Source organism: Schistocerca americana, chromosome 7, assembly GCF_021461395.2.
Source record: "Schistocerca americana isolate TAMUIC-IGC-003095 chromosome 7, iqSchAmer2.1, whole genome shotgun sequence".
Taxonomy (NCBI): domain Eukaryota; kingdom Metazoa; phylum Arthropoda; class Insecta; order Orthoptera; family Acrididae; genus Schistocerca; species Schistocerca americana.
The window spans coordinates 76,591,563-76,603,598 of NC_060125.1; the positions used below are offsets into that span (position 1 = coordinate 76,591,563).

Sequence of the window (12,036 nt, forward strand, 5' to 3'; positions counted from 1 at the left end):
TGCAGAGAGAGCGATCCGTTATTTTAATGAATGTGGATTTTTTTCTTTTGTAAAATATTTGCTGGCTAAGCTCGCTTATGGTAAAATAGATAACTAGTTTCGACGGTTTCCGATCATCTTGAGAGCTGAGAGATATTGAAATAACGGGTTGCAAGACAGGACTTGCATCAATATTAGTGGTATTTAGAAAAGAATTTAACAAAATTACTGAACAGTGCGTACTACAATACAAAAAGGCGATGTCTAAGTGCTGCCTACTTCTAGCGCTTTCTTCACCTGTGAGGCTGAGCCCTCAACGCCGGGCCAGTCTGTTTACAACCAGCTAATGGTCGCTGGCATCTGCCAATATGACTCTATTGTATGGCGCTTCCAGGCGCGACAACACTGCTCGTCTTTACTCACTATATACTCAGGTTGCAATCACGAGTTCTGAAGTACGCCTTAAATGTAATGTTTTCTTGTAACTTAATGATAGTATTTTGTCATTTGTGACATACATAGGCTCACATTATCTACATCTACATCTACATGGTTACTCTGCAATTCACACTTAAGTGCCTGGAATAGGGTTCATCAAACCATTTTATTACTACTTCTCTACCATTCCACTCTCGAATGGCGCGTGGGAAAAAGGAACACCTAAATCTTTCCGTTCGAGCTCTGATGTCTCTTATTTTATTATGATGATCATTCATCCCTTCGTACGCGGGTGTCAAAAATATGTTTGCGTATTCGGAAGAGAAAGTTGGTGATTGGAATTTCGTAAATAGACCTTGCCGCAAAGAAAACCGCCTTTGTTTCAGTGACTGCCATCCCAACTCACGTATCATATCACTGACACTCTCACCCCTATTGCGCGATAACACGAAACGAGCTGCCCTTGTTTACACTTTTTCGGTGTCCTCCATCAATCCTGCCTGGTAAGGATCCTACACCGCGCATCAATATTCCAGCAGAGGAAGGACAAGTGTAATGTCCGCTGTCTCTTTAGTGGGTGTGTTGCATCTTCTAACTGTTCTCGCAACAAAGCGCCGTCTTTGTTTCGCCTTCCCCAGAATATTATCTACGTGGTCATTCCAATTTAAGTTGTTCGTAATTGTAATTCCTATGTATTTAGTCGAATTGACAGCCCTTGAATTTGTGCGATTTATCGTATACCCAAAATTTATCGGACTTCTTTTAGTACCCATGTGGATGATCTCGCTCTTTTCTTTGTTTAGTACCAATTGCCACTTTTCGCACCATGCAGTAATCCTCTCTAGATCATTTTGTAATTGGAATTGATCGTCTGATGATTTTACTTGACGGTAAATTACAGCGTCATCTGCAAACAATCTAAGGGGGCTGCTCAGATTATCGCCTAGATCATTCATATAAATCAGGAACAGCAGAGGGCCTATGACACTACCTTGCCGAACGCCAGATATCACTTCTGTTCTACTCGATGATTTACCGTCTGTCACTATGAACTGTGACATCCCTGAGAGGAAATGACGAATCCAGTCACACAACTGAGACGACGCTCCATATGCAGGCAATTTTATTAATAGTCGCTTGTGAGGAACGGTATCAAAAACCTTCTGAAAATCTAGGAATATGGAATCGATTTGAGATCACTTGTCGACAGCACTTATAACTTCATGGACAAGAACGATATTTTCTGAATCCGTGTTAGTTATGTGTCAATGAGTCATTTTCTTCAAGGTGATTGATAATGTTCGAGTACAGTATATGGTCCAAAAGCCTAGTGCAAAATGAGGTCAGTGATACGGACCCGTAATTCAGTGGGTTACTCCTATTTCCTTTCTTGAATATTGGTGTGACCTGTGCTACTTTCCAGTCTTTAGGAACAGACCTTTCGTCAAGTGAGCGGTTGTATATGATTGCTAAGAAAGGCACTATTGTGTCTGCATACTCTGAGAGGAACCTGATTGGTATACCATCTGGCCCGGAAGAGTTGCATTTCTTAAGTGATTTGAGTTGTTTCGCAATACATAAGATATCTACTTTTATGTCACTCATACTAACAGCTGTACTGGTTTCGAATTCTGGAATATTTACTTCGTCTTCTTTCGTGAAGGAATTACGGAAAACTAGTTATGAGACGGTCCGACAGAAGCTTGGAATATAAAGTCTTTCGGAAGGCAACACATACGGACAGATATTTACATAAAAATTCTAATCATCATCCACAACAAAAAAGGGGTGTCATAAAAAGTCTTATCGATCGAGCGGAACGGACATGTACACCTCAACATTTGGATGCTGAAGTGAAACATCTGAAGCAGGCTTTTGAAAAAAAAGGCTACTCAAGAAAAGAGATAAATAGAATTTTGCGTCCAAGGAATAGAAGACCAAAAGATAAGAATGAACCACAACGACAGAAAAATACAGTAGTTCTCCCTTTTATTAAAAACGTAACAGATCGGATCGGTAAGATTTTACGAAAACATGACATAAAACCTGTCTTTAAACCAACAAAGAAAATAAGTCAAGTACTACGATCTGTGAAGGACAAACGCCCTCCCCTGTCGACATGTGGTGTGTATAAAATTCCATGTACCTGTGGTAAAGTTTGTATTATTACTACCAAAAGAAGCATAAACACGCGACTGAAAGAGCATAAAAGTCTTTGTCGACTTGGAAAAATAGAAAAATCAGCTGTAGCGGAACATGCTCTTCAACCAGGCAACCACCAAGTGAAGTTTTCGGATACCGAAGTTTTATCTACAACGTTAAATTACTATCCACGGCTATATAGAGAAGCTATTGAAATTTATAAACATCACGATAATTTTAATAGGAAAGAGGAGGCTATGAAACTTAGCGATATATGGTCAGTGGCTCTACAAAATTGTTAACAATTTTTATCTTTGACAAGGTGGTAATCGATAGTCAACCTTATCTTTGCTATGGATTATCACTGCTCATCACGTGTCACCTGAACCACGCCCCCCTTTCTCACAATATATAAGTCGCTCTCAGACACCCGACCAGTCAGTCGGCAAGACTCAGCGAAGCAGCGCCTCTGAGGAAGTCCAGCGCAGTTCTGGACGAAACGTAAGGAGCAGAAAAGTTCTTGGACCACGACCTCACATCCCGGAAAGTATATCAACAGCCATGTCACCCGGTCGTGAAAGCCTTCATTCTACAAACTGAATTTAGTAACTCCGCTTTAGTGGCACCATCATCGGTAACATTTCCATCGCTATCGCGCAGTGACGGTATTGACTGTCTTTTGCCACTGGTGTACTTTACATACGACCAGAATCTCTTTGGTTTTTCTACCATATTTTGAGACAATGCTATTAAAAGCATCTCGCATTGACGTCCCCACTAAATTTCGAACTTCCGTGAAACTTAGCCAGTCTTGGTGATTTTGCGTTCTTCTGAATTTGGCATGCTTTTTTCGTTACTTCTGCAACAGTGTTCTGACGTGTTTTGTGTGCCATGGTTGATCAGTCCCGTCTTTTATTAACTTATGCGTATGAATCTATCTATTGCTGTTGATACTGTATCTTTGAATTTGAGCCATATCTGGTCTACACTTACATAATTAGCTTGGAAGGAATGGAGACTCTCTCCTAGGAAGGCATCAAGAGAATTTTTATCTGCTGTATTAAATAAATATATTTTGCGTTTATTTTTAGTGGTTTTGGTTGATATGGTTTTGAGCCTCACTACAATGATCTTGTGTTCACTAATCCCTGTATCCGTCATGACGCTCCCTATTAGCTCAAGATTATTTGTGGCTAAGAGGTCAAGTGTGTTTTCGCAACCATTTACAATTCGTATGGGCTCGCGAACAAACTGGTCAAAGTAATTCTCAGAGAAAGCATTTAGTACAATTTCGGATGATGTTTTCTGTCTACCACCGGCTTTGAACATCTATTTTCGCCAACAAATCGAGGGTAGATTGAAGTCTCCACCAATTATAACTGTATGACTGGGGTACTTATTTGTAATGATTTTCAAGTTTTGTTTGAAGCTTCCAGCTATTATGATGCTTCTGTGTCCGTTTTACGTCATTTTTAGATAGCAGATGCAGTCGATGCACTTTACAGTTGACATTCTCTTGCGTTGTTAACAACCAATTGACAAATTGGCCTCTTATCTTAAACACAGCTTTTTGTATTGTGGTATGTACTGATCAACAATTTCGTTAAAACATTCTCTAAATACCATTAATGATGAATGTAATTCCTATCTTGCAATACTTCAATCCAATACATTTCAGATCTGGATATGACTGCAAACGGTCGAAACTACTTATCTATTTCTCAATATCCTCTGATGGCTGGTAAGTATTTAAAAAAAATCAACATTCATCATAGATTCATCTATCTGTGATAGAGACTGCGGCGATCGATCACAGGCTTGCACTTACCATTCTGTTTGGGCAAAGCGTGAAGCTAACAGATGCCTTCAAACTTTAACTTCAGTGTTTAACTAGAATCCTCAATAACTTGTAACTGATTTTCAGCTAATTTTCATGGCAGGCGCATGTGGTAACCCAATCAGAATCAATGATACACACTGAGAACGACTAAACTTTTGCAAGCGCAACGTTACATTTGTTTATGTTTCTGAGAAGGAAACTGATGAGTTAAAGTTGGGAGGGTTACATGCAAAACTAATTGATTCCTAGTGTAAAGAGGTTCGCCCTTTATGCAAACACACGTGCAATCCTATGTGATGGCCATTTGTAGGATCTGACTTAGCACTGAAATCTGAGACTATTGTTGTTGTTATTATTGGTCTTCAGTGTGAAGACTGAAGACTACTCTATCCTGTGAAATTCTTTTTATCTCTGGATAAGCACTGCAACCTACATCCTTCTGAATCTGCTTACTCTATTGACCCTTGGTCACCTTCTACGATCTCACCCTCCATCCCTACCCCCCTCTCTGGAACCGCGCGACCGCTACGGACGCAGGTTCGAATCCTACCTCGGGCATGGATGTGTGTGATGTCCTTAGGTTAGTTCGGTTTAAGTAGTTCTAAGTTCTAGGGGGCTGATGACCTTAGAAGTTAAGTCCCATAGTGCTCAGAGCCATTTGAGCCTCCCCCCTCACTTCCCTCCAATAATAAATTGGTGACCCCTCCATGTCTCAGAAAGCGTCCTATCCGTTCTCTTAGTCAAGTTCTGCCACAAATTTCTTGTCTCCCCAGTTCTATTCAGTAACCTCTTTTTGGTTACATCATCTACCCATGTAATTTTCAGCATTCTCCAGGAGCACGACATTTCAAAAGTCCATTCTCTTTTTGCCTAAACAGTTTATTATCCATGTCCACTACCATACATAGATACACGCCAGGCATTGACCTTAAAAAAAAGACTTCCTAAGTCTTAAATCTATATTCGAAATAAGAAATTTCTGTTCTACAGATACGATTTTCTTGCCATTTTTGTCTACATTTTTTATCCTGTCTTCTTCGGCCATCATCAGTTATTTTGCTGACAAATAGCAAAACCCATCTACCACCTTCGGTGCCTCGTTTCCGAATGTGAAATTAGGCCTCCTAAAATATTAACCTCTGATTTAGAGTGATTTCCGACGAACTTATTAAAAGAACTGAGCTGAAGGTAGAGCTGTCAGTGGAACTGCATTCATCAGCAGACTGCGACACAAATATCTACGGGAAAGCTGAAATATAACGTAAAATATGAGACTAATATATGGCGATACGAAGCGAGTGCGCTGCTTGTTTAAACAACAGAGCCGTTAAAAGGGACAAGGAGTCAAGATATGATCGGTTCTGGTCGTGAACATGCAAAGATACGTGATTGGCTCTGAGCACTATGGGACTTAACATCTATGGTCATCAGTCCCCTAGAACTTAGAACTACTTAAACCTAACTAACCTAAGGACATCACACAACACCCAGCCATCACGAGGCAGAGAAAATCCCTGACCCCGCCGGGAATCGAACCCGGGAACCCGGGCGTGGGAAGCGAGAACGCTACCGCACGACCACGAGATGCGGGCGATACGTGATTCCAACGACGAACAAAGGGACTTCCAACAAAATAAGGAGACGAAACCGGATACTGCAGCAAATTCAGTCTGATGTTCACTGTTTGAGGTACGTTATAAGCAGCTTTACATGGGCGACTACAAGCGATGCAAGGGATAACACAAATGGGCATAATATTTTAGCTTTCTACAGTATACAGAAAAATAGCTTCACTAAAACAGTTTGCTCACGTGTCATTGAATGTGAGAGAGCCTAAATTGCGTGAATGCTCACAGATAAAAGAGTACGATTGAGTCTCGCTATCTACGTGCAAACACGATCCTGAACTGGTCAAAAAGGAAGGCAAGATTCGTCCGAATTTGATCAACAACACTGTCGAACCACGCCTCAATAAACAAACGCGCTTTGTATGACTGTACTCAGATTCGCATGAAAAGTGTTGCTTGGCGTAAGAGCAAAAATGGCTCTGAGCACTGTGAGACTCAATATCTGAGGTCATCAGTCCCAGAACTTAGAACTACTTAAACCTAACTAACCTAAGGACATCACGCACATCCATGCCCGAGGCAGGATTCGAACCTGCGACCGTAGCGGTCGCGCGGTTCCAGATTGAAGCGCCTAGAACCGCTGGGCCACACCAGCCGGCTGTGTAAGAGCATGTATCTATCTCACTAACAAGTATGATGCACCATGGAGCAGGCTGTAGCCAGAGTCCGCCACCTCACCGTACGGAATCGGGCCTCAGACAGGTGCGAACAAAACAGAATTCAGCGCCATACAACCGAAAATAGGCGGCCAGTAGCCTCATTGCGTTTTGCCGTCGGCAGTTCCAAACTTGTGCGAGGTAGGTGACGCACGTTTCGTCGAAAGATGCGACAAGCCACCGGAGCATGTTAGCTCTGGAAGTATCTGCTTCTTTGGAAACCAGCAGAGTGCGTATGAAACGAGTCGATGCGAATAGCAGACGCACTGAATGCAGTGGAGTATTGTTCAGACCGCCTTCGCACTATCCAATTTCGCTTAAAATATAACTTTTTCTTGTCCGTGGGACGAAATGATGAATGCACCATGGGCGCGAAAACTTGATGGGTTTCTGGAACATTTCAGTAGCATTAACAGTAACACGCGGTTCACTATGGAAGCAGAAAGCAACGACCCCTTAATCTTCCTCGACATCCTCGCGCGCCACAAATTGAGAGGGTGCTTTGGGCCCACAGTATGTACAGAAAACCTGCGCACGCATACCTTTACTTTCATGCCATTGGCGATCGCTCGACAAAGAAGCGCTCTGTGATTAAGATGTTGGTACAATGTGCAAGAACGACATCAGACGCCGATAACCTACAACGTTAGCTAAACCACCCATGCAATGTCTTCAGAAACAACCATTAAAACGAATATCAGTTATGAAGTGACCTTACATAACAGTCACATAAGAAAAGGTTGAAATGGCTCTAAGCACTACGGGATTTAACATCTGAGGTCATCAGTCCCCTAGACTTAGAACTACTTAAACCTAACCTAAGGACATCACACACATCCATGCTCGAGGCAGGATTCGAACCTGCGACAGTAGCAGAAGGGTGGTTTCGGACTGAAGCGCATAGAACCGCTCGGCCACAGCGGCAGGTATCACATAACACTACCTCCAAAGAGCAGCAACAGAAGTTCACGATTTTGACTTTCTGTGGTGAAACACGTATGTAACGCAGCAGCGATGGCGAGGCATTGTAGCATCTGTGACCAGAGTGTATGCGCTTGACCGCGCGAGTGTTGCGAGCGGCTCTCAGTCAGTAGTAGTCTTTGCGAGTTAGTTGTCGCTATGCAGAGTAGCAGTCAGTCAGTCGTTGCGAGTCTGTAGCTCTGTCTAGTTGAGAGCAGTACTCAGTCGGTAGTCGTCATGCAGAGCGGTCGGTCAGTAGTAGCAGCCCAGTGCGGTTGTGTGATGTAGGCGGTCGGCAACAATGGTCAAGATGAGGAATGAGGTATACTGTTAATTAATATAATCATTAGATAATGAAAAATTTTATTTATTGTAATTATTCTCCAACAAGTCTCCCAATAATAATTTTTTATTTCAAAAGCATTTTCTCAAAAGTTTAATTTTTTGAACTAAAGATCTCGTTGCACTTCCCATTTCATTCCACTTCTTTTTGAAGAAAAATTTCACTAGAATTACAAAAAAAAAGGAGAATATTATTATTTGCAATGTAGTTCCTCCAAGTGGTGCGCAACAGCAAGAGCAGATATGTGACATCCATTTATTCTGAGGTAAGACTTTAATTCTGATTGTTTTTACACAGGGCCAAAAACCGATATTTCGGTTTAATTGAATTTTCTTGTCACTGAATGGACTTTAATTTTTTGAAGGATTTATAATTGAGTCAGATTGCGAATTTCACATTTGTTGCCATTGTCAGTACATTTGATTGTAGGCAGGTTACGCATAGAGCCATGTCCATCAGCATTTCTAATTAGTATCGTCCTTTTCTTTTAAAATTTTTGTAGGGAGGTTACACTTGGCCCCCATTTCTATTAAGTATTGCTATATTTTCTTATAAAAAAAATTGCGGTGGGGAGGTTACACTTGGCGACACCCAGTCCAGGATCGTATTTCGTTGAGAGTCTTTTGAGCGACAGTCAGATATCTGCTCTTATTTGCTTAGATAATTAGGATTTGGCGCAACGCTTTTAATAATATTGTGACTTTCTTTCTACAGGTCAACGGCAATTTGCTGCTTTGTTGTATTTGTGTGTTGCTTTTGCATTGTGCTTATTTGCTTTGTGAAAAATTTTGACTTTTGTAAAAATGCCGCGAAAGACTGTGAATAGTGTATCGCGAAGTATTGTGAATGAAATTACCGACTTAAACAACGTGACCGATAGTAATTGTGATACGCAACGTAATGATGACAATCCTGCGTTCACTAACAATCAGTGCATTCCAACCACTAATGATGACTTTCACCTTAATGATGAACAAACGAACTCAATTGTCTCGTCTGTTAACTTGACGACAATTGATGACGCAGAATGCTCTATGGTAATGAGCGCTGTAGAGCTTAACACACCCGATTTGGAAAATTCAAGTAATGTACAGTCAAATCTGTCTAATGAAAATGAACAGATCACACAAAGTAGGACAGATGTATTTAATTCCGAAACAATGACTGATAGTATACATTTGACTGACAAACCTTTTTGTAAATCTCAGAATAACCAAATGGTTACAGTAAGCGAGAGAGTTCCAGATCCACCACTAAACAGCACAGAGAGTATAAACGCTAACTTTGGCTTTGAACAAATTATGGTAAGATTGCTACAACAACAGAGTGAAAATTTCAAACAGTTTAATGAAAGATTTAATAAAATCGATGAAAATTTCAAACAACAGAACGAAAAACTTGACAATAATGACAAAAAACAAGACAAACTTAGTGAACAAATTAGAGACGTTGCCGCGCAGTGCCATGACACTAAGGAACAGTTGCGCGCGGAAATTGAGGCGTGTTCACAAAAAAATAGCGAAGAAATTAAATCTGTTGCGCAAGAATTAAGAGAAATGCAAACAGTCGCAACAGAAACACTCAGAGACGAAATTAGCGGAGTCGCTAAACAATGCTCTGAAAAAGCTGCACAATTACGGGACGAGTTTAAAGCAATGACGGTAGAACTTTCGCGCACTATGGACGCAAAGATAGACGCGAAATTCGAACAGCAGAACACTCAGATTAACGAGCGCTTTAGTCAGCACATACAGAACAGTGATACGCGTTTCCGCAGATTTATTCAAGATCAAAACAAAGTAAAACGACAAGTCATGGAAACAATCACTGCACAGAGACAAGAGGACAAACGTAAAATATTCGCGAAAGCGAAGACGTATGTAGACAATAATATTACTACAGTGTCCGACAAAATTAATACCATAGAACAATTGAACGAGGAATTACGGGATGAAATTTCTGATCTTAAAGCAAAAACGGATACACACACAGTAAATATTCAAACAGTGACAGATAGATTCGAACAACTAGATCTAACACAGGATTGCGATGTCATCAAAGCTGATGTTAAAAAACTGAGCGAAACTACGCGCAAGTTGCAAAAACAGATTAATGCGTCTGATTCTAAAACCGATGATCAGGTTAAAATACTGACTGAAAAATGTGATGAATTAGCCAGTCGTATTGATGTTATCGAAAATACTAATGACAATAAATCAGACGATACTGCACCGGTTTCTTTTATCCAAACACCTGAATTTCAAAATTTACAGCTGACAATTAATGAAATCGATTCATCTAACAACACGTTACGTCGGAAGTTATCAAATTTACAACAAGAAGTAACAGAGATGAAAAACATTTCAGTTAATAACATACCACAACAGACGCCACTTTATGAACATTTGTCAGACTCACGCAGCGTGTATAATGTGAGCAATTTACAGCAACTACGCGACTTAAAATCCGAAAAGCCACGCGAATTAAAATCTGAAAAGCTACGCAACTTGAAAACCGAAATGACAGAGACGAACAGATTCACACACAAACCCGAACGTGTTCTCAAATTCAGTGACGAGAACGTTGATAATAAGCAGTTTGCATTTGTAAGAAAATGTAAGGAATTTAATAATGGCAGAACACAGATACACGATTTGCACTGTATACGACAATTTATTTTTGTACTTTCACCGCTATTATCTGTAATGGAGAAACTAGCTTTGAACCTGAAGCGACAAATTGCTATTGTATTTTCATCAGCATTGCCTGTAATGAGGAAACTAGAATTAACATGGATACAACTATTTGCTTTTGAATTTTTACCGCTATTGCGTGCAACGCAAAAGCTAAAATTTATTTGCAGTGCGTAATAGACCTCAGGGGATTCATTACGCTTTAATGAATATGTGCCGTAGCGAGCATAGGGCCCCGAGCTGTAGTAGTGCTGTTTCATCTTTAGTTTTCTGCACTGCTGCCTTCTCTTCTACTATCCTTTATATCTATCAAAACTGCTCTTTAACTATTGCTCTTTGTAGAATTAGGAAAAATATGTAATGAAAACCGGATATGACAAATCTTTACCGAATGTGACAATTTTCAGTAGGCACTCCCGTAATGACAACTACCGCAGTAATTTTAATAACAGATAAAATCGTAATCATCAGTATGTGTAAAATTAACAGCAAACGCATTTTTTTAGTAACAATAGACGTTTTTCACCGCAACAGCATGAAAGTCAGCCGCTTAGCATACCTAACCAACAATGCATTCTACAAGGTCAACCAAACTTTAATGTTCCGCCGCGTGCACGTATAGTCCCAGCTCCAACAAATAGTAACGCATGGCAGCAAAGAAATAACTACGTACAGATAACACACTATTTCAACTCGTATCGCAATGCGCCGTATAGAAATTACTATCATGACAGACGTAAAAAAAAATGATGAGCACAATTTTCAGCGTACACTTAATAACAGTCGATCTTATGAGCAGCAACAACATCAACAACAACAAATAATCATGAATGGAACAGACAATAGGTGTCATCCATAGCGTAACACGTCAGTAAGAAATAACAGAACAGTTCATATAGTGGATATGCCACAGCATCCTCCCGTAAATAACAGGACGAACGATAGAATTTAACCAGATACAGCACAGATTGCATACTACAGTAACGCAAACATTACTTTTGACACGCAGAATTTTGTTCACGAGAATGTTATTTGAAACATGCTTTATTGAATGCTCTACTTTTATCGCACCCAGATCTCACCAGAAATTTTTCCATTGCCACTGACAGCTCTAACACCGCTTTAGGTGTACATATTTTTCAGGAAATTGAAGAAGATGGTTCTACAGTAATTAAAAACATCGCATTTGCAAGTCGCATTTTGTCACCTGCTGAACGAAATTATTCCGTTACAGAACTGGAAACATTATGTGTTGTATGGGCTTTTACGAGATTTCGGCACTTTCTTTATGGCAGACATACCACCGTTTACACAGACCATAGAGCGATACAATTTTTACTTTCAGCTAAATTCACTC

General features: G+C 40.3%; 1 protein-coding gene across 1 annotated transcript in view; it reads right to left on the bottom strand.

The window, feature by feature from the left end:
* The window catches only part of LOC124622719, a 66,341-nt gene that overhangs the window by 39,140 nt on the left and 15,165 nt on the right, over window positions 1-12,036 (bottom strand). The gene's annotated exons all lie outside the window — the stretch shown is intronic.